This window comes from Pelodiscus sinensis, chromosome 1 (assembly GCF_052426305.1).
Source record: "Pelodiscus sinensis isolate ZL-2025 chromosome 1, ASM5242630v1, whole genome shotgun sequence".
NCBI lineage: Eukaryota > Metazoa > Chordata > Testudines > Trionychidae > Pelodiscus > Pelodiscus sinensis.
Genome location: NC_143052.1, coordinates 336,009,535 through 336,033,113, shown reverse-complemented (window position 1 = coordinate 336,033,113; position 23,579 = coordinate 336,009,535). Strand labels below are relative to the sequence as shown.

The window sequence follows — 23,579 nt, the reverse complement described above, 5'->3', positions numbered from 1 at the left end:
CAGGTGCACGGAGAACTACATCTCCTATAAGGTTCTGCGCCGCGCAGCCGCAAAGAAAATCGGGTGTGGGGGGGGGGGGGGAGATAGGCTGAGGGCGCGTTCGTTCGGCGGCCATGTTGCTGGTGTGGCTTCGCCGTTAGCTTGGAGGAGCGGCCGGGAAAACCGGATTAAAATGTCGGCAAGGGGGAGGGCGGGAGCTGAATGCGAAGGGGCGAGTAAGGAAAGGGTGGGACACCGCGATGGGGTCGCGCCTGTCCTTCTTCCACAGGCGACGGGTGGGCGCGGGAGCCAAAAGATCCCCTAGTGCGTTCGGTTATCCTTCCCCCGGCGCTGGACGGTGTGGCGAGGTGCGCTTAAGTCCCCTGCGGGGGGGGGGAACAGTCTGGGGTGGGGGAGGCGGTTGGTGTGTACGAGCATGCGCGGCAGCCGACCCCCCGTTTCGTCCGCGGGCGGCAGCGGCGCGAGGCCTCGGAGCCGTGAGAGCCGACCGGGGAGGGGGAGGAGAAGCCCAGCGCCTCGATCCGGGGCTGGGCGGCCGGGCGCTCGCAGGACCCGCCCCGGAGCGATGGCGGGTGCGTGTCGCGGGCCTGTGGCGCAGGGGGAAGGGCCGCCGGCTGGCGACGCCCGAGCCGAGCACGGCGAAGGCGCGAGCTTCGCGGAGGGGCTGAGGCGGGAGTCAGCGCCAAGCTTCACCCCGGCTCGCCTCCGAGCCCGGCACATCCGGCCTGGCCGCGGCACCGAGCGGAGGGGCTCTTCCCGGTGGGGAGCGGGTGCCGCCGGCGAGGTGAGCTGCGACTCAAACCGGCTTCCGGGGCGTCTGATGAGCGGGGCCGTAGATGTGGGACGATGGGCCTGTCCGTCGCCGCTGCAACAAATGTGTTCTCTTTCAGGATACAGTGATACTGAGGAAATGGAATGCAAATGTCCTCCACTGCCTCTGCTTTTTAGGCTGAAGATAACACACACTCTGCCTTCTCCATCCTCCCATAAAACTGTCAGTTACTATTGAGCACTTTAGGCCTTGATTTTTTTTAGGTGGAGTCAAATAAAATGATTGCCATGTTGGACACTGAAGAAAAGGTAAACGATATCGTGTCTGTTGTTGGATCAAAAATGTCTTGCACCTCATAGTTCCTTTCTCCAATGTATATGGATGTTACAAAAAGCAGTTTTACCAAGTGGTAAGTTCTTTTCCTGTTTTTTCATTACCTTAGGCGAAATCTGCTGCAATAATTTCTGCTGAGGAGAAATGAGGGGTGTGGGGTTTTTTTTTGGTTTGTTTTTGTTGTTTTTCCAGAAGGTTTGGGATGTATAATTTTGGAAGAACAGCTGTCTAGTTAAGGATTTCAAACTAAATCTAGGCTACATCTGATCAGCTGGAAGCTCTTCATATTAAGCCAAAGCAGTAAGTATTTTGAATTAGTGCTTAGATAATTGATCTTCATCCTGTGAAAGATGGTTCCGCATATTATCTGCTGTCTTGTCAGAGATGAGTCAGCCTGCCTTTTTTTGTATTTGACAGGTTTCCTGACCAACAAACAGCAGTGAGTGGACAGATTCTAGATACCACTTTCTTCGATGGATTTGTGGGGAAGCTTGCTTTGTACACCTTCACTGTGCATTGGGTCAGCATAGCTGTCCCCTATTTTTAGGAATACACAACTTATTTTTCTTCTAGTGTTTGCCTAAAGAAGATGGGCTGCTTCTTCCCCTGAAGACATAGGTTGATGCTTTTGTAACAGCAATTTTGAGTTATCAGAGAATGTCACCTTTATTTAAAAAAAAAGGGGGGGGGGACAATTGCAATATCAAGTTGGTTTGTAAGTCCAGTGCATGGTAAGTGGTACACTTGAACCTCCATAACTGGGGTATCCATGATCCAAGAACACTTAAGGTTTGTACCCTGGCAGTGGGATAGCAAGTAGTTCTGCATGTGCTGCTCTCCTTCCCTCTCAGCTGGGAGAATGGCAGTGCAGTGATCCATGGTCTGGAGGCTCCCCTTCCCTCTCACCCCACTCGGTTATTAGCACAGGGTGGTATTTGGGAGCAGTAGGGGGCATGGAGCCACATGTACCCCTGGGAAGTGCCCCGTGCCCAACCCCTTCACACACTCCCCTTTCAGACTCCACTCCTCCGCTCTTACCACCTTTCATTATGGTGAACACCTATGGTATGGAAAATTCCATAATCTGGCATGGCCTATTTCCCAAAATTATGGGATTAAGAGATTAAGTGTATAGACCAGATTGTATTACATAATTTAACTTTTTTTCCCCTCTTAAGATTGTAAAGCTCTACACTAGTATCTGCAGCTATCAGTGATGTTCATTAATCACACTTGCCATATCTTTCAGAAGTTTCACTTATATATTTCACAGATGCAGTGTGACAGTTTTCTAAAATTATTTTTCAATTTAAAGACAACAAACACCAGCATTATGTTTCCAAGTTTCTTCATATTCAGATACTGTATTGCTGACTAGTGTGACAGGAAATGGTGCTGCAGTAGTAGAAGTGCTGTCTTTTTAGGTAATATGGTAAGTTTTCAAGTGGCTTTTCAGTTGAAGACAGAGCTTTTGACACTTCTCAAAATGTGTGAATCCTTTTGTCTTTTCTAATACTGCTTTGGTAGCAAACTTGTTTCACGGTCTGTACAGCAGCTCAGCCCATAAGTATTGTCTGTACTTGTGCTGTTACTATAACTCTTTGATAGGAAGACACACTAGATTGCCACACTTGTGAAAGTAACTGTAGTTCATATATTTCATTTAACTTTCTGAACAGCTGAAGAAAGAGTCCTTGAAAATCCAAGTTTCTGGGGAGCATACTCTTTGCTTAATGGAACAAAAATGGAGCAAAATTGTCTGCATAGAGGTAGAGCCTTTCTGGGAAGGAAACACAGGCATTTGGACGTGTATAATCACTTCTAGGCTTTTCAGTATTTTGGTTAAAATGGAATAAGTATAAGCAGACATCTAAACAAGTTCATCTGCAGAAATTCAAGTAAGACTAGCTCTTCAGAATGAAAACCTTGTCTTTCAGGAAATTCTTTGTGAATTCTAACTTCTTTGCAGACTCCATATAATGAAAGCAAATCCACACCAATGTAACGTGCTAGTCTCATCTGGGGACTAGGACGTCTGTGTGTATAAATTCAGAGATGTGGTTCCTCCTTGAACATGGCCATGGTAGATGAAACTGTCAAGTATATCAGCTACCGTTTGTTGATTTAAAAAAAAAAATCAGCTCGTGTGTGTACCAAGTCTAAAGTACAGTGGTGTCTATCCCTGATGCCAAAGGAATATTGAATTTGGAGATAGAGCTGCAAAGTTTTTTTTTTTTAAATAACACTTGTTGGAAAATGTCCAAAGGACAATGTCTAAATGTTCTCAGGAAATTCTGAAAAGTTTTAAATCAAGCTGAGCTGACCATTTCCCTTTTTGGAAATAAGGGATTCATTTTTTTTCCCCCTGCCATGTTGCTTTTCCAGTTGTAAAATCAAAAAGATATTTTAACCAACTTCACCTACTTCCTCTTTACTTTTGTCCCTCCCCCTTTTTCCCACTGGGAGAAGATAGAACGTTGACAATTACTCACACAGAGCCCCCAAAGAAAATGAACTTTCTTAGGGGGCAGGGATGTTGGTCAAAATGAGGTAGCATTTTGGAAGTAAAATTTCAGGAAAAAACTTTGGTATTTTGACTAACTTCCGGGGGGGAGGAAGGACCCTTGTTGCAGAAACAATTTTTTAAATATAGTTTTCAGCTGTTGAAATTGAACTAATAATAATCTTGTGTCTTTCAGCTTAAGGATGCCATGGAGCTTTAACTGAAGAATCTTTTCATACGTCATGAATGTGGCTTCTCAGTTCAATAGCATTTACACAAGAACAAGAAGTAATATATACTGCACATTTTAGGATTTCTAGGAACTTAATGGCTATTGGTGCTTCTGTAGCCCCCCTTTACTATGAACTTCCTGTCAGTAGTAGGGATGCAACTGAGGTCTTGCTAATCTAGAAGTCAAGCCCCTTTCACTTTAGCTAGATAAGACTGTTTTCTCGTAGAGAAGGTATCCTTTTATAATGAAGTTTTCTCTCTAGCAAACTGAACTATGCTAACAAGCTTATACTATTCTGCCCCATAGAAACTTGAGGGAGAGTGATACAGGTACTGCTGTGTAACTTGTCAACATGAAGAATGGCTTCAGTACACATTACTTACCCTCAGGAGGGGGGGGGGGGGAAAGCTATGCATAACCCATGTCCTATCTACCTGTTATCTGCCTCCACTAATAAGTCTAACCATCAGGAAGAGCCAAATATTGGCTTGTCAACATTACTTCCAGAGTTGACTGTGTCCTAGAAAACTCTTAATCAAGTCCTGATCTGGTGTTATGCTGGCTTGTTTGATGTAACAGGCTGACTATATATGTGATGATATGGATACAGCCTGAGTGAGCTGCTGAGACATGAATTATTTTTTTCAAGTTCAAAACAATTCCTATGCAAAAGCTATTTTGAAAGGTTGAAAGTAACCTATGGACATCCAAGTATCTGTCCTCCCCAATTTTTTCCCCATGGCTAACTTCAAGAAAGTCCAAATGTTACAGTGTGGAAATGATCTAGTCACCTCACTTTTCTGCAAGTCTTTCTCTACTACCCAGGAAAACTGCATACAGAAACAAAATCCTATTCCTTATATTAGTCCCCAAATTCCATTAGTGTTCCTATTGCTCTATCCAGAACCAGTTGTGGGATTAAGGCCACAGGTCTTGGAGGGGTTTTTTGTTTTTTAAATCCACTAAATAGCATCTGTTTCTTATATGGTATAGCATTGAACTTGAATGTTCTTCATATGCTTATATAAATCCCCAATACTATAAATCAAAACATTGCTTAGCACCTATTGGCTGAGGGCTCCAGCTCATTCTGCTGAGCAAAAAATACATAGAACTCTGATAAAATGATGTACCTTGGGATTATATTCCTTTTTACTACACATTTTACAGAGGTCCTAACTACCTTCAGATCCTGCTAATGACTAGGAGCTGCAGAATCCTAGCCCCTCAAGGTCATTTTAAAAAACTGCATATCAAGTGATAGCTTTAATTGCCAAACTTACAGGGGAGACTAAATTATATGGGCCTTTGGCAGGCCTTGGTAAATCTAAGGCTACATCTGTACTGCACATTGTGCAAAAAGATATGCAAATGAGTCACCGGGATGATTATCACCATGCCTCATTTGCATACCTAATGAACTGCCATTTTGCAGAAAGGAGTTTTGCGCAACTAGGGGCTATCTACACTGCTTGCACACAAAAAAACCCTCTTGTGCAGAGCTGTTGTGCTGCTTATTTTCAGGAAGAAACTGCCCAAGAGCAGTTTTTTGTGCAAGAAGGAGCAGTGTAGACAGCTCTGTGCAAAACCCCCTTCTGTAAAAATGGTGGCTTATTAGATATGCAAATGAGGCATGGTGATATTCATCCCTGTGCCTAATTTGCATATCTTATTGCACAACAATGCGCAGTATAGACATAGTTGAAGAGTGGGAGCTAGCCAGTGAAAAGGAAACTGATGGGCTTGCAGAATAGACTGTTGATCCTGTGTATTTTACAGCACCCTGCATTTTTTTTAACTTTCTAGTGCTCTGTATTATAGGAAATTAGGAAGATGTTCTCTGATTCAGGTCTTCAGTTTTGTTTTGGGCTCTGCTGTATGTCTTCCCCATTCCACTTCTGACTTCATTCCTATGCTTCATGCTTTGTACACCCCTGTATGTGCCTCTTGTTTCTTTATCAAATCTTCCAGGAAAACTTGATGGAAAAAACTGCTGACACCACCTCAGATTCTCTCTGCCAGCTTCCCTTCCAGGATGAGTAGTTCAGGTGGTTTCATTTGCCCTATACTCACCAGTATTATAGCATGTAATCTAGAGGAGTACTAGTAAGAGCCTAATATTTCCTGGTATCAGTTTGCTTGTCAGTTTTATATGTAGTTGGGCTGCTGTCCCATCACAGAGAAGTGCATAGGGGCAAAATTAGGCCAAGGCACAAAATGAGCTCAGACTAGTAAGAGACATAAAAGGTAACACAACATACCAATATATTAGAAGCAAGAGTAAAACCAAGAACAGAATAGGGCCATTATTCAATGAAGAGGGGAAAATTATGGAAAATATGAAATGGCACAGGCGCTTAATGACTGTTTCCATTTTCATGAACATGGGGGGGGGGGGGGGTGATTGGATGCCTAACAGTGAATGTCATTGAAAATGGGATAGGTTCAGAAGCTAATGGGAAAAGAATAAGTTAAAAAATTAGACAAATTAGATGCCTTCAAGTTACCTGGCCCTAATGAAATGCATTCTAGAATATTCAAGAGGTGATAGACAATATCTGTGCTATTAGCTGTTACATTTGAAAATTTCATATTCTGTGATGATTCCAAAAGGGAAATAAGGGCAACCCAGGAGATTACAGGCCATCTTAACTTCTGTACCAGGAAGGAGGGAGTAAATAATTAAGAAATCAATTTGCAAACCTTCAGAAGATAAGGTGATAAGTAATCATGTGGCTATGTAAAGAACAAATTATGTCCACTGACCTGATAGCTTCTTTGATAGTATAACAAGCCTTGTGGATGATGAAGTGGTAGATGTGGTATATCTAGACTTTAGCAAGGCATTTAATACATGATAACATTAAAGTAGGAAACTAAACCTAGATGGAGCATAAGGTGGGTGTATAATGCATAACCATTCCCAGAGAATAATTAAAGCTTCACAGTCATGCTGGACAGGCATAACAAGGATCAGTTTGTGGACCAGTTCTATATTTTTGTCAGTGATTTAGATAATGCCGTAGGGCAGTGTTTCTCAACCTTTATTTTAAAGTGCCCCTTTAAAAAAATACCTTCAGTCTAACCCACTGTCCTTACCCTTCCCACAGAGCCAGGCACCCTCTAGTTCCCCTTCTGGTCCAACTCAATGAACCCCCCCCCTTCCAGAGCCAGCCCTCCCACTAAACCAGTGCCCCTTCCCCAGAGCCAGGGAGCCCCAGATTCTTTTAACACCACCCAGGGGCTATGTCTACACTGTGCACTCTTGCACAAGAACATATGCAAATGAGGTGTGGTGATGTATATGAGTATAGACTCTTCGTGTGCAAAAGTCCCTTATGCAAAAATGGTGGCTCATTAAGTATGCAAATGAGGCATGGTGATATTCATTGCTGTGCCTCATTTACATATGTTCTTGTGCAAGAGAGCACAATGTAGACGTAGCCTGGGTCTCACTGGAGCCACAACCACACACTTCTCCCTCTAGGTGCTGGGGTGCATGCACAGCAGCCATGAACTGCCCAGGTGCTCGGCTCCAAAGACAGTTGAATGTTCCTTTGAAGTCAGGTGCTACTGCCTCTTCCCAGAAATCTGGCTATTTTTTGTGTTTTTTTTTTTTTTTAAAAGCTTGCCAGACAGCAATTTAACATGAGAAAATGAGGCCAAGTCCAGGAAAAACTGGACATATGGTAATTGTACCTTTGAAGTGCCTGCTCCTGCTGCCCCTCTCTGCCTCAGTGGCTTGTCTGCAGGGAGCAAGTGGCTCACCAGTACCGGGATCACTGTGTGGGGCTGTGCACTCCCAGCCCATCACCTCTATAGTATGGCGCTCGAGGGCAACTGTCCCCTCGCTATGCTACTGGCCAAACCCACTGCCCCCAACTTGGAATTGTCCTGGGTCTCATCGGAGTTGCTGCAGCCACGTGCTTTTCCCACCAGGTGCTCTGGCGTCTGTGCAGGGATGTTGTTACTGTCCAGGCATGTGACTCCAAACATTCAATTTCACAGGCACGTGCCACTGTTCCTTTCCCAGTCTTCTTTGTAGGGCAAAGTCCCAGACATTTTTTCCAATTTTCACTTGTGCTGATGCACCCCTCCCCCCCAGACTTATCTTGCGTATCCCTAAGGATACACATATCACTGGTTGAGGAACACTGTTAGGCTATGTCTAGACTGGCAAGTTTTTCCGCTAAATCATCTGCTTTTGCAGAAAAATTTGCCAGCTGTCTACACTGGCCGCTTGAATTTCCAGAAAAGAACTGACGATCTCATGTAAGATCATCAGTGCTTTTCTGGAAATACTATGCTGCTCCTGTTCGGGCAATAGTCTTTTTCCAAAAGACTTTTGCGCAAAAGGGCCAGTGTAGACAGCACAGTAGTGTTTTCCGCAAAAAAGCCCCGTCTGCCCACAGACGCTTTTCTGCAAAAGGTGCTTTTGCGAATAAGCGTCCTGCCAATCTAGACGCTCTTTTCCGCAAAAAAAGCCTCGATCGCCTTTTCCATTAAAAGCATTTTCGGAAAATCATGCCAGTGTAGACGTTGCCTTATAGGGTATATCTATGCTGCAGGACAAAATTTAATTAAGATATGCAACTTCAGCTATGTTACTTGTGAAGCTGAATTTGAAGTAGCTTAACTCAGCTTTTGGCTCTGTTACACTTCAGAAAGTCAAAGGAAGAACACTCTTCCTTTGACTTCCCATACTCATGAAGGTGGGGTTACCAGTATCGACTGGACTGCCCCTCTCACTTTGATTTAGCTGTCTTAACTAGACCACTAATTTGAACACTGGAAGATTGACAGTAGCAGCTAAATAAGAGTGAATGGTGTGACAAAAAAGCAAGCCATTCTAGGATCTATTAACAGGAGTGTTGAAAGCAAGATATGAAAAGTAATTCTACTCTGTATTCTGTCCAGTTCTGGCTGCTACACTTCAGGAAAGGTGGACATCAAGGTCCGAAGAAGAGCAACAAAAATTATTAAAGATCTAGAAAAATGATGAGGGAAAATTGAAAGAATTGGGGGGTTTTAGTGTGGAAATGAGAAGACCAAGAGGGAACTTGATAACAGTTTTAAAGTATTTAAAAGGCTGTAAGAAGAAAGTGAGAGAAAAATTGGTTTCCTTAATTCATATTTGAATAAGAAACAATGGGCTTATATTGCAGCAAAGAAGCTTTAGGTTGGACATTAGGAAAAAATTCATGTTCACATGGTTAAACACTAGGGCTACGTCTAGATTGGCATGATTTTCCGGAAATGCTTTTAATGGAAAAGTTTTCCGTTAAAAGCATTTTCGGAAAAGAGCGTCTAGATGGGCACGGGCGCTTTTCCGCAAAAGCACTTTTTGCAGAAAAGCGTTCATGGCCAATCTAGACGCGCTTTTCTGCAAAAAAGCCCCGATCGCCATTTTCGCGATCGGGGCTTTTTTGTGGAAAACAAATCTCAGCTGTCTACACTGGCCCTTTTGCGCAAAAGTTTTGTGCAAAAGAGACTTTTGCCCGAACGGGAGCAGCATAGTATTTCCGCAAAAAGCACTGATTTCTTACAGTAGGAAGTCAGTGCTTTTGCGGAAATTCAAGCGGCCAGTGTAGACAGCTAATTTTCCGGAAAAACATCTGATTTTCCAGAAAAACTGGCCAGTCTAGACACAGCCTAGAATAAACTGCTTGGGGAAGTTGTGGAATCTCCATCATTAGAGATTTTTAAGAACAGGTGGGGCTATATGGTGCTTGGTCCTGCCATAAGTGTAGGGGACTGAACTTAATGACCTTTTGTGGTTCCTTCCAGTTCTATTCTATGGTTATTCAGTAGATTCTTTTCATTCATAGTAACTCAGGTTTATTTAGTCCTGCTCTTGATGTTGGAATTATTTATGCAGGGTATAATGACATTTAATCATAAATTATTTTATTAAATCTTAAGGCTAAATGATGTTTATATAATTGCTGAAAATATGTCTAAAAAGCCTAAATCAATTTAGTACATCCAAATAGTAATTTAATAAATATTTGATAGGGATACTTACAAAGTGGCTAAAGTCAGAGCTGCTTAGACCCATTTCGATTAAAAGTTTTTTATTTTATATCTTAGACCAGTGATATCAGTGCTAATTACTAGATCTTAACTAAGCTCATAGGAAGGAGTTTTATATAATTCTTTATTGCACCTGTATCCAAATAACCTTTTTTATTCTAGGCCAAACATCACATAAGATAACACTGTGAAGGGTCACTACAAGTTTAACTCTTAATTTTTATGGTCTCATTCTGGTCATATGCTTTTTGCCTACTCAAGCTAATATCCTAATTCTGTTTTAAAACGCAGATCTATGGTGAGCCTGTGTTTCTACACTTGAGCTGTAAGGGTACATCTAGATGACAGGCTTTTATTGACAGACTTGTCGACAAAGCTTCTGTAGACAAAGAGCATCTAGACTACATCCAGTTTTGTCGACAAAGCAAGCTGCTCTGTTGACATGACAATGTAGACACAAAGGACAGTATAGATGCAATAGCGCCTTCTGTCGACAGAACTCTGTTGACATAAGGCGTTATTCCTCGTAGAATGAGGTTTACAGCCGTCGACAAAACTGCTGAGTTGTGTTGATGTTATGTTGACAGAACTCAGCGGCAGTGTAGACGCAGGTATAGTTTTGTAGACAAAAGTCCACTTTTGTCAACAAAACCCTGTAGTCTAGACACACCCTTAAGGTGTGTCTCAGAGTTATTTAAATCCTGCTCCAATCCTTTAAATGGGCCAAAGTGCATTAAAATGAATGGGGAATCTTTCCAGTGAGCTAAATGAGTTTTGAATCAGACCCTGAAAGCTGTCAGGAGCTATGTGTCTCATTGCAGCATGAGATTTAGAAATATTCATTCTCTTCTCCCTTGGGAAGACCTTTGAGGTTTGGAAAGAAGGAAATAGCTGTGTGTAATAGGGAGTCCGATGATGTGGTTTCATTCTCAACTGGTTTGACTAGGCTTTCATACTGTGGAGTGTTTATTTCAGTGTTCTGGAGCATTATTTATTTCTGTTCTGACTCGTAGCAAACAGCATTTTTTTTAAAAAAGAGCTAAGCCTTGAATACTTTTAAATTGTGTGTTTTGTCCGGGGGGGGGGGGGGGGGGTTAAAAATCACAACATAAGCACTATTCAGAATAAGGATGTAACTGGTGGTGACGCTTACCAGTTAACCCGTGGCCAGGCTGGAGCACTCCGCTGCCCACATGCGCAGGCTAGAGCAACCCTCCCACTCCCAAATTCCTGCTTAACTGATTAAATTGGACTTTAAATCCCTAATTCAGAATGAAAAAAAAAGCCAATATTTTGCATGTTGCTTAGGAAACTAGCATTTTGATTAACATTAGTGGATGCCTTTTCACTTTAAGAAATAACACTAACAATTTGAACAGAAAGCTAAATGGCTGTTTCTGCTCTGTGCTTATTCAGGGAATGCAGGTGTAGGTAATTCCCACAGCCCTATTTTTGTAGAGTAAATACATTTTTAGTTACATGCAAAATCAATTCTGTTTTCATAGACTCATAAAATACTGGAACTGGAAGGGACCCCACAGGTCAAGTCGGGTCCTTGACCCTCACAGCAGGACCAAGCATCATTCTAGATCATCCCTGATGTCAATCTGACCTGCTCTTAAATATCTCCAGTGTTGGAGATTCCATAACACCCACAGGCAATTTATTCCAGTGTTTAACCACCTTGACTGTTAGGAATTTTTTCTTAATGTCCAACCTAAACCTTTCTGCAATTTACGCCCATTGCTTCTTGTCCTAGCATCAGAAGTCAAGGAGAAAATTTTTTCTTCCTCTTCCTTGTAACACCCTTTTAGGTACTTCACAATTACTATCATGTCCCCTCTCAGTCTTCTCTTGTCTTCTCTTTTCCAAACTAAACAAACCCAATTCTTTCAGACTTCTCTCATAGGCCATGTTTTCTTGATCTTTAATCATTTTTGTTGCTCTTCTTTGGATCTTCTCCAATTTCTCTATGGCTACGTCTAGACTACATCCCTTTTTCGTAAAAGGGATGTAAATTAGACGTATCACAATTGCTGATGAAGTGGGGATTTAAATCTCCCCCGCTTCTTTAGCATAAAAATGGCTGCCGCTTTTTTTCCGCACGGAGCTTTGCCGGAGAAAAGCGCCAGTCTAGACGCGGATCTTGCGGAAAATAAAGCCTTTTCTGAAAGATCCCTTTTCCCTCTATGAAATAAGATTTAAATCCTCGCTTCATTAGCAATTGCGATACGTCTAATTTACATCCCTTTTACGAAAAAGGGATGTAGTCTAGACGTAGCCTATATGTTTCTTGAAATGTGGTGCCACAGAACTGGACACACTGTTTCTCATTGTGTAACTCATATTTAGCTTGTGGTCCACTGTGACCCCTTGATCCCTTTCTGCAGTACTCCTTCCTAGATATCACTTCCCATTCCGTATGTGTGAAACTGATTGTTCCTTCCTAAGAGGAGTATTTTGCATTAGGTCTTATTAAACTTCAGTCTTTTACCTCAGTCCATTTCTGCAGTTTGTCCAGATCACTTTGAATTATGACCCTCTCCTCCAAAGCACTTGCTTGGTATCATCTGCAAACTTAATAAGCATACTCCCTATGCTAATATCTAAATTATTAATGAAGATATTGAACAGAACCAGTCCCAAAACTGACCCCTGCAGGACCCCACTTGTTACGCCCCTCCAGCATGACAGTGAACCTATAATAACTACTCTGAGCAGTTATCCAGCCAATTATGCACCCACCTTATAGTAGTCCCACCTAGGTTGTATTTCTTCCGCTTATTTTCAGGAAGAACAGCTCTGCGAAAGGGGTGTTTTTTTGCGCAAGAAAGCGCAACGTTGACAGCTCCTTCTTGCGCAAAAGCCCGTTCCACAAAAATGGCAGCTCATTAGGTATGCTAATGAGGTGTGGCGATATTCATTCTTGCGCCTCATTCGCATATCTTATTGTGCAACAATGCGCAGTGTAGATGCAGACTTTTAAAATGTGTTGCTGTAGTACTTTAGTGTAGAAACCTCTGCTAACGGGAGGGATTCTTCCATTGGTGTAGATAATTATCTCTCTAAGAGGTGGTAGCTAGGTTGGCGGAAAAATTTCTTCCCTCAATGCAATGCTGTCTACACAGAGCTTATGTCTTCTTAATTACACTGCTCCTGTACTGTATCTGCAAAAATCTGTGGATATGCACATTACAGATGTGCAGGGCTCTACTGGTGAATATACTTTAATTTTCTAATGTAAATCAGGCCTTAAAAGCCTCACTCTGTAAGGAAGACCTTGCCCATCATTCTACCCATCATTGTCTCCTATTAATGCCCATCTTGTAAGTTTGGCTCATGAGCCAATGGACTGTTCGCAGTGTTTTTCCAGCTGGTAGTTTTAAAGCCTGCAATTATACCTTTAAAAACTTTGAGTCTGCAAGCAGTGTTAGAGGCTACTGGCTATAGCTCTATTTAAGGAATACCACTAGGTGAAAGCTTGTGTGCACATCATTAGCAAATTAAGGTATCTGAAGCCTGGTGTACACTATACAGGGTGACCTAAGGCAGCTTACATCTACCTAATTAGGTTAGTGTGCACTACAGTCTTGACCCACCAATATAAGTGCCTTATTACACCAACAACTCTGATCTCCATGAGAGGTATGGGGCTTATGTTCTTTATTTAGGACATTCCGTTATTTAAGGCTTTGTATACACCAGTGGTTATCAAACAGTTTGTACAGACAATCCTTTTCACACAAGCACCTTAGAGGGCTACCCCTCCCCCCCTTATAAATGAAAATTAATTAATACCACTTTTCAAGCAGACTTACTAGCACAGATTTTGCAGCAGACTTGCTAGCTAGGTGGGTAGCATATATCCACAATGCTCATGTAATCCCCTATTTTAGAATCCTTGGTCTACACTAGCCTTTTTTAGAGAAACTTTTTTTCAGTCAAGGAGTCATGTGGGAAACACCCCCTTGGCCAATATAAGTTTCACTATCAAAAGTACCTGTGTGGACAGTGCTGTCAGCAGGAGAGGCAAGTGCCCTGGGGCAGCCCTGCTCTCTCTCTCTCTCCCCCCCCACACTGCCCCTCTTCAGTAGGTGGAAGCCCTACTGGTGAGGATGCATGCCACAGAAAGGAGAGAGTACTGTGGACATCACTCACTGTAATGGCTGTAAGTCAACAAGACGAGTCAGGGCTGCAATATAGACTTGTCACAAGACCTACAGAATAAACAAGATAGAGTGTAGGTGCGTGGTCTCATCAAAGTAGAGTTTTATGTATTTTTGTTTGCTAATCAGCTGAGCAGCATTTGAATTTCTCCGGAGCAGCTGCACAAGCACCAAGCTTACAGGCAACATTGGTAGCTACCCACTGCTCTTTATTCAGGATAGATTGTAAAGTTACAGTTTAACTCAGGGGTGGGCAAGGGGCAGCTAGCGGTCCACCCAGCTGGCCTGCAGCTGCTTCGCCAACACCCTTCTACAGAGCAGCTACAGCTACTTTAAACAGCAGGCTGCTAATTGTTATGTAGTCTGGGCAGGAAGAAGAAAGTGAATGCTGTCCCCGCCCTCTAGAAAAATTTCCCTATCTTTCATTGGCCAGTTTCTGGCCAATAGGAGCTGAGAAATTTTTTTGAAGCGGGGCAGTAAATGAAGCCTCCATCTCCCTCTGTGGGAGTAGAGTCATGTGGAGCAGCCCAGCACACAGGCAGGGGAGCCTGTCTCAGGTTCCTGCAGAGCTGCTGACTGGGAGCTGCCTAGGTAAGCACCCCCCAGCCAGAGCCTGCCTCGTACCCCAGACCCTCTCTCCCCCAACTACCTGAACCAGGCCTCCACCCAAACCCTCTGTATCCCCTCTCCCTACCTCCTCCAGGTCACAACTCCCTTCCAGACCCTACACCCCTTCCCCAGGCCAGAATCCTTTCCTGCACACATACCCCTCCCTGAACCCTATTCCCCTGTCCCCATCACCACCCAAACCCTCTGCACCTCCATTCCCTCCTCCCCAGTCACAGCTCTCTTCCAGACCCTGTATCCCTTCCTACATCCCTCCCCCAAGCCAGAATCCTCTCCTGCACCCCATGTCTCTGCCCCAGATCATACCTCCCTCCTTCACCCAAATTCCTCAGACTCCACACTCTCCCTTGCACCCCAGTTCTTTATCCCAAGCTCCCTTTACCCGCCATACCAGACCCTGTGCCCCCTCCACAGAAGTGTGGTCCTTGACTATTTACCAAAATGTTGGCATGGCCCCCCATTAAAAATCATTGCCCATCCCTGGTCTAGCTCCAAATGGAATTTATGTCTGAACCACTTCGGTTCTGTCTAAACTACTAAGCTTGGAATATATTTGGATTCACATGCAACATGGTGAATACTCAGTACTGACCACAGTGGCTAAGTGATATTCCTTTCTAGAGTCCTGGGTGAGAGTAGAATTCTCTTTGTGAAACTAGTTCATAATAAGGATGTTAAGGACTAGTCGATTATCCAATAAGCAAATGCTTATTGAATAGTCGAGTTGACTAGTGGATTCTTCCCATCTCCCCCTTGCTGCCTCTATCAGATAGAGGCACCAAAGGGCGTGGGGGGGTTAGGAGGTACTTCAAAACGGCAGTGGTGCATGGAGCCCATATCAAGCTTTTAAACACCGCCTTGTCATTTCAAAGCAGCACCGCATGGAGCCTGGGGTCAGCTCTGTGTGGTGCTGCCTCTTTGAAACACCGCCACAGCGTTTCAAAGCAGCAGTACTGTGTGAAGCCTGGAGTCAGCTGGGGTCTCCCCAACTGATCCTGGGTTCTAACACAGTATTTCAAACTGTGCAGAGTCTGGGGTCAGTTGGGGAGTCCCCAGCTAACCCTGTGGTCTGCATGGCATTTCAAAGCAGCAGTGCAGCATGGAGCCCAAAGTCAGTGGGGGACTCTGAATCCCCCACTGACCCCAGGCTCCATCTGGGCGCTTCCACTTTGAAATGCACAAGAGCCCCCGCTGGGGACTCTTGTACATTTCAAAGCTGTCATGCCCGCGTGCAGCCCAGAATCAGTGGGACTTCCCACTGGCCCCGGGCTGCATGCGGACTTCTGCATTCCTCTTGTGAAATGCTCTTGAACATTTCAAAAGAGGAATGCTGAAGTGAGTAGTCGATGGAAATTCCATGGACTATTCGACTAGTAAATTACTCTATATTTAACATCCTTACTTCATAAAACTGTTTATTTGCTGTACAGATTGGAGCACCTCCATTATTCTTGTGAACTATTTTGCCTATTCTCCTTTCCTCCCAATTCTGTGTGCAGCAGGACTTCCTGGAGTCAATTGGACCATATGCTGTTGATGCTGCTTTGAGGGCACATTCTCCAGGCAGTCTGTGCCTTTCTGAGGTTATTACAGGATAACTGTCCATTTTTTCCACAATCACTGATGCAAATATAGTTAGGCACAGTGGTGACTGCTAGGGAGGGACACAAAAGGGGCACTGCCACATGACTTATACCCCTAGCCTGGGGGAGGGCCCTGCTTATACCTGCCTCACCCCCTCTCCTCCAGATCCCACCTCCTAACTCCACTACACCCTTCCTCACCTCCCCCCCCCCCAGCCTCATCCCATGAGTGACACAGCCTGGGGGACTAGCAGGGTTCTGGTGCAGGCTGAAGTGGTCAGGCCTCATCACCAGTAGATGCGGGAAGTGGAGTGACATGGCCCCATCCCGCTCCATTCCCCCTTCTCTCAACCACATCACTCTGCTTCCCGCTACTGGTGAGTGGAGGGGATGGTTCCACCCCTCCCTCCAAGTGGCTGGAAGAGCCAAACAGCTTTGGGCTGGGTCTGCCCCACCACAGACCATGAGTGTTGGGGCAGGCCCAACCCCTACAGCCTGCACAAAGCGCCCTGTTAGACTCCCGGACCTCCTTAGGCCCCAGAAGGCCCTCCAACGCATGTAGCCCAAAGCAGTAGGATGAACCTGCTGCTGCTCCCCACTCCACACCTGTCTCCCCTGATTAGGCAGAAATGTAGGTGTGGCCATGTGAAGGACACCCCCTTGTCTAACACCCCAGGAATGGATCCAGAGACTTTCTGCACTAAAGGTATGTCTGGACTACATGCCTCTGTTGGCAGAGGCATGTAGATTAGGCTACCTGATATAGTCAATGAAGCGGGAATTTAAATAATCCCCGCTTCATTAAAATAAACACGGCCGCCGCGCTGTGCTGACGATCAGCTGATCCAGCACAGCGTGGCAGTCTAGGCGCGGATCTGTCAGCAGGGGAAGCCTTTGCCGACCAATCCTGTAAGCCTCGTTTCATACCGCACAGCGTGGTGCCCATGTTTATTTTAATGAAGCGGGGATTATTTAAATCCCCACTTCATTTACTATGTCGAGTAGCCTAATCTACATGCCTCTGCTGAAAGTGTAACCAAGTTACACTGCTTCTTATGATTTCTTGGGAAACTTTCTCTCAGCCTTAGCATGTTCTCCCTTTCCTCAGGGCCTTGTGCTGGTTGAATCCCCAAGATAGCCAACTTCTAATCACACAAAATTGAACACCCCTGTCCCAGTCCTCCCTCCCTCCATCACTTGCTCCTCTCTCCCCCATTCATTTTCACTAGGCTATGGAAAGGGGTTGGTATGCAGAAGGGGGGTGAGGGCTGGCTGGGAGTGTGGGCTCTGTGTTTGGGGCAGGGAAGAAGCGTTTGGGGTACAGGAGTGGCTAAGGGCTGCGACGGGGTATTAGGCTGCAGGGTCACAGAGGTAATTACTGGGGGTCCCAGAAAGTAACCATCAGTTACTTGCAGGCCCTAGACACAGGCTCCATGTGCTGCCCTTGAACCTGCAGACACCACCCTTGCAGCTCCCATTAGTTGCAGTTCCCAGCCAATGGGTGCTTCAGAGCCAGCACTTGGGGCAGAGGCAGCGCACAGAGCCTCCCTGCACCCAGGGGCTGCAGGGACTTGACAGCTTCTTCCAGGAGCCAGTTAAGGAGCCTGCCTGAACCCTGCTGCACCACCAACCAGGTTTTTAATGGCCCAGTCATCAGTGCCAACTGGAGTTGCCAAAGTCCCTTTTTGACTGGGAATGCTGGTTGAAAGTCCCAGCCACCAGTCCAGAATTGCTTCTTGCTCTCTCCAATTTCTATCAGTAGCACTGCTCTGAGGACCTGTGGCTCCCTCAGTTAGACAGCCAGTTACACCATCCACGCTCCTCCTGCTCTAGCAAAGAACTGATTTTACACTGCCACTTCAGCTCCTTTTCTTATAGGCCAGCTAGGTCTTGATTGGCTGTTCCTTGTAGTGGCTTTCTGATTTGCTGTGTTCCTCTGTGGAATGTTAAAATTAGATTAATTAGCCAATTGAATAGTCAATGGAATTTACATTGACTATTCAATTAGGTGATAAGGGCACTTCCGCTTTGAAATGTAGCCAGAGTCTGCTGGGCTGTTGCTACATTTCAAAGGGAAATGCCCCCCTGCCCCGTCCCACAGAGCTGGAGCTAGGGGGAACTGGCTTTTAAGCTGGCTCCCTCCAGCATCCCCTCCTCCTTCCTGCCTCTTTCTGATAGAGGCAACAAGGCGAGGGGAAGCAACTAGTTGACTAGTGTGTCGACTGTCTGATAAGCTTTTGCTTATCGGATAGTCGATTAGTCGCTTACATGCCTAGTCCCACACAGTCACTCTAGGCAGATTGGAGGACCCTCTCCACTTCCTTCTTCTGGGACAGGATGTGGCAGTGATGTGAAGCCACTAGCAGGGGCTCACAGAGTCTGATCCACCTCACCAATTGATTATTTAAATGCAAATGTATTTGTATAATGGGTTTTTGGGTCATTAGGCTTTTTTCTTTCATGTTCTATATGTATCCACATTACAGCTAAGTGTATCCACATTAAATAGATGAAGAGTAAAGGTTTGCCACAGCAGGACTTAATGAAGTCCTTACAGTGCCACTGTGGGCTTAGTGAAGTCCTTACATAATCACTGTAAGACTTAGTGAAGATGCTACCTGTGCCAGTGGGAGAGCCCCCATTGGAGCAGATACTTCATCTCCACAAGATTGTAATGATGTCAGTGGGAGAAGCTCTTCCATCAATGCAGTGAAGTCTGCACTGAGAGATTGGTTGGTGTATGGATTTTCCATAAACCTGAGTGATGTAGTTATACTAACATAAATTTGTAGCATAGACTAGGGCTAATTGGATACTGAATGTTGCCATTACAGAATAACACTCAAACATCTGTGGGGAAAAAAAAACATTTGGAGATTAAAAGTATGTGCTAAGGGCTTGTCTAGACGTACAGGGCTGCACCAATGCAGCTGGGCTATTGTAGTGCTTTGTGAAGACGATATCTATTTTAATGGGAGAGCTTCTCCCGTCAGTGTATTAGTCCAGCTCTTCAAGGGTGCGTCTACGCTGCAACCGAACCTCAAAATAAGCTATGCAATTTGAACTACGCAAATTGCGTGGCTTATTTTGAATTAATTTCAAAATAGCTTATTTTGTTTAATTTGGCGCTGCCTTACACATTGCCCAATTTCAAAATAAACCACTATTCCAAAACGTCCCTTACTTCTCATGGAATGAGGTTTCCAGGGACCTTGGAATAGTGAGCCCGTTATATTTTGAAATAACAGGCTTGTTTCCAAGATGCGGAATAGCTATTTTGGGTTACTGGAAGTATCCCAAAATAGCGCCACAGTGTAGACGTACCCCAAGAGATAGCAGTTATATTGATGAGAAATGCCTTCCTGCCAACGTAGTGCTGTCTGCACTGGGAGTTGGGTCGGTATAACTGCATTGCACCCTTAGAGGCATAGATATATCAACACAGGTTTGTAGTATAGACCAGGACTTGAGTAAATTTAGTCTTTGTATCTTTGGTATCTGACTATCAAAAGCATTCCATAGTGGTATCTTCAGCTTGCTCGTTAACAGCTTGTTTTCTTGAAGCTAAATAGTACTCTGGTGGCATCAGGAGCATACTGGCAATCACAATAGGCCTGGGAAATGGGTTGAGAATGGCCCTCCCCATGACATCACCTCTGTGTGGCCTTCAAGCCCCGCCCCCTGAATCATGTCCAGCATGTGGCGCAGGCAGCGAGTCAGGCTCTGCGTGCCGCATACAGTGCGGACACAGAGCCGCTCGGAGTGAGGGCCAACAGTGTGCGGACACAACGGCCCAACAGATGACGGCCCACTGGGAAATTCCCGGTATCCTGCTGGGCCAGTCCACCCCCGGGTGGCATTTGTTTCTTCATTCTTCATTTAATACTTCATTTGAGGAAAGACAAAATTCCAAGAAGAACAATCACTGCAGTGCCCAGAGGAAAAACACATTTACTATAAATACTATAAGTATTTGTGCAGCCGTGTCCAGTCATTTAGAATCATTCTCCCACTTTTCTAGAAAACAAAGTTTCTTGCCTAATGTTCACTGGACTTCTTTTCTCTGCACAGACCATGATAATTTTAATTGGCCATATATTTCAGAGCTAGTTTTACGCTTAATCATCGGTGGCAGTTTATAGAGATATAGATGTTCTTTTTATAAAGCTATTCTGAGGCAACCTTTCATTAACAGGTTCTGGGAGGGGTTTCTTTGACACAATGGGAGTAATTATTTCAGCTTTAATTTTTAGATGCCTGGTTTTCTACCAAAGATGGAACATTAATATGCCACTAAAACACAAAGGAAGATCAAAATTCTGTTCTATGTACTCCAGCTCCATTAGCCTGAAAAGGAAAGAATATGCTATATTACATATACTTGATTTTAAAAAGTTTGCAAACCTCTGTTTATAATGTCAAGGGATAACTACCAGTATATCCCAACGTTTGCTAGGAACTATCCAACCATAGATGCTGCAATGCAGTGTGTCAGTTTTCACTAGAATGAGCCATTAGACTGTACTAACTCTGCTTTGCTTGTAATAGCTTCAGAGGGATAGCCAAGTTAGTCTGTAACAGGAAAAATTTAAAAAACAACAAATAGACTAGTAGCATCTTAAAGACTAACAAAACACGTAGATGGTATCATGAGCTTTCGTGGGTGCAACCCACAAAACTTTTAATAGTTACTTCTCTTTAATGTGGGCTCCTGTATATGGTATTATGCATAAAAACTGCTGTCCTTAGAAATATTTTCAGATAGTTTGCCAGAGAGGGAATTAAAATAATAAAACAACTGTGTATCATCATCATAATGCACTAATGAGCATACATGAATACAGCTCCTCCTTTTCATAAAAGTTTATCATAGAAGCAATCACATCCCCAAATGACCAGTGTACTGCATAGACTTTTCTATAATGTCAGGGTTTCAACTAGCCAGAGATCTATTTTCAGAGGGAGCTTGCGTCACCTCTACAAACATAGTGTTTGCTTTGAGTTTTTAATTAGGGACTTGAATTTTGATTCTATTAAAACTGTTGTATCATACTTCTCTTAATTGTAAATCTCTTCAATAGTGAGCTAATGGCCTTCCAGAGCCAAATTCACCCTAAGGTAATTCCAGGGAGGTCAATGGACAAACTGCCCTGGGATGAATTTGGTCAATGGTATTTTTCCTCACCAAATTAAAAACTTGATCAACAATTGAGACCCGGCCTCATAAAACTCATTTTCTAATGTCTCTCTTAATATGAGAATAGGCATAACCAGAGTCACACGATTTGTTAATTCTTGGGCCTTAAAAAGAGGCAGTAACATTCATAAAAGGTGCCCTGACAATTTAAAAGCTAAGAATGCTGGTGATGCATTTTCAAGTAAGATGAAGGTTTGACCTTGTAACTGCTAGTTTACAAGGCCTGAGCACTAAGGCCCTAGCTATTGTTTACTATTCAGTTTGCATTGCTTAAAACAGCAGCAAGGAACCAGCTCCAGCTTCATACAGCAAAGAGAACATGGGTCATTTTTAATAATCATAAATCTTCTTTTAATATCTTTCCATGGAGCTTTACTGCTCCCAAAGCCAAATAACGTCCCAGAGATATGACATTAAGTTTTAAAACGGATGGTGCTAGTTTCTTTCCTGCATTTGAGTTCTGAAGAGTGCAGGGGAATGTGAATGGAAGGGGTTATCAAGGTCAGTGTAAGCCAGCTCTAACATTAGAATAGCCTAGTGATTGCTCTAACTTACATCACTAATGTACAGTTCCTATGGGACTTTACACCAATGGAGGATTGCATAAAGTGGGTGGGTTGCATAAAGTGGGTTGCATAAAGTTTTACATACCCATACCTTATTGTTTTCCTTTAAATTATTAGGTATTCCTAAGTGTCACATTCTTTGAGTTTTTTTTCCTGTTTATATTACTTTTAGCTTTATGTGACATTTTAAGCACAAATAGAAAATTCCTCAAGTTAAACATTTTAGTCTTGAAAATGTAGAAGGAGATTGTTGAGAGGTCAGTGATATAGTTAATCAGTTACTTTATTGCAGGGCTAGCATAACTGAATGATATATATCCATGCAATAAGGAAATCAATCTTTAGTATTGCAGCTCATAAGAATATTAAACTTAGATATTAGTATCTTATTATTAAATCATTTATATACACAGCCCATCTATAATATCAATAATATTGGGTGATTTAACTCCATAAACACTTTTTAAAATCATTGTTATTGCAGTCCAAGAGGGAGTTATGTTAAAATCATTTTCTGAGGCCTGATTTATCATGCAAGACCCTAGTCCTGCCCACAGTTATTCATGCACATATTGCTTGTGAACTATTAGAAAGTCTTTTTTGTTTTGTTTTGTTTTAAAGCATTTGCATTGCTGGAGAATTCATCACAGAGTACAATGTATTATGTTCCAGTGAGGATTTTTCTCCACCAAATGTAAGTCTTTTAATAAAGCTCAAACAAAGATCCAGAATTCACTTTAGTTACCAGTCACCAGCACACAAGAAACAATAAATTTTACTACATTTTCCATGTTGGGTGCTAATTGTGGCCATTAAAATCCACTATAATTGGGGGCATTCTTACTTAAAGAGCTGAGGCCAAAATGTTCAAAACTGCATACCACAAGTTAGGTTCCTATTTCCACATTTAGGTATCTAAATAACCAGACTAATTTTTAAAAGGGCTGAGCATCCAGTAGTTCCCATGGTGAGTAACTACCACTGACTCTGTTATAACAATGGAAAATTTGGGCCTTTAACATAAAACGTGCTGTAGTGGTTCATATTCATATCAGTTGTCAGGAACAGGCCCATCAATACAGAGAGTTCAGGCATCATATTGGAGACTACAAGGTGCGTCCACATGCCGTGCATATGGGTGCTCTGGCACTGAGGGCATTCTGTGCCAATAAATTAAAAATTCTGTACACAATATTGCAAAATTCTGAAAATGTTGTCAATAAATAAATGCAAAAACTCCAACATGACAGTGGGGAGTACAGGCTACCGGCTGCATGGTGAGATATCGCCCTGTAGTCTCCATACGCCCAGGACACAGACTTAACAATGAGACTGCTCCTATCCCTGATATAGCACAAGGCCTCCCCTCCAAAACACCTTTAGGTCCTACATCTGTGCTAAGGATGTTAACTAACGGTTAATTTACTAGTCGAGGAGTCGATGGAATTTCCATTGACTACTCGACTAGTCGATAGGCACTTCTGCATTCCTCCTTTGAATGCTGGGCCTTTTGTACATTTCAAAGGAGGAATGCGGAACGCCGCATGCAGCCCAGGGCTAGCAGGAA

The 23,579-nt window shown here is 43.6% G+C and overlaps 1 long non-coding RNA gene across 1 annotated transcript; it reads left to right on the top strand.

Moving 5' to 3' along the window:
* Positions 1 to 81: 81 nt before the first annotated feature.
* On the top strand, positions 82 to 10,963 carry LOC142826569 (uncharacterized). Its single transcript, XR_016348570.1, has 2 exons — positions 82 to 347; positions 891 to 10,963. It is a non-coding gene; the product is annotated as an uncharacterized LOC142826569 (long non-coding RNA).
* Positions 10,964 to 23,579: the final 12,616 nt, after the last annotated feature.